This window comes from Populus euphratica, unplaced genomic scaffold, assembly GCF_000495115.2.
Source record: "Populus euphratica unplaced genomic scaffold, PopEup_1.0 scaffold73.1, whole genome shotgun sequence".
Lineage (NCBI taxonomy): Eukaryota > Viridiplantae > Streptophyta > Magnoliopsida > Malpighiales > Salicaceae > Populus > Populus euphratica.
The window spans coordinates 247,771-248,180 of NW_011499895.1; positions in this window are offsets into that span (position 1 = coordinate 247,771).

The window sequence follows — 410 nt, forward strand, 5'->3', positions numbered from 1 at the left end:
GGTTTGGATTGCACCGACATTTCTTTTCTAAGTTTGGCCATCTCTTTGTCCTTTCAATTTCAGTTCTTAAATTCATCAATCAATCCTTTTATTTATGTGATAGGCTTGCATTTAAAATGAACATTTACCATAAATTAAATGTATCTTATATTATTAGATATGTTATTATAAAACATGCTTTAGTTAAGGAGTTATTGATACTTCGAGTACAAAATAATGATATAAAACCTTAATAAAAATGCACTTTTAAGTACTAATCACTTACCTCCCCGGCAACGATGCCAAAAACTTGACACGACTAAAAGATTAATAACTCTCGTCTTTCTCTTCACGATGGTATGTTATTATCCATACGCCGGTTCTTCACCGGGTTTTCACCAGTGGATTCCTCGCGTCTTCCTCTTCACGAT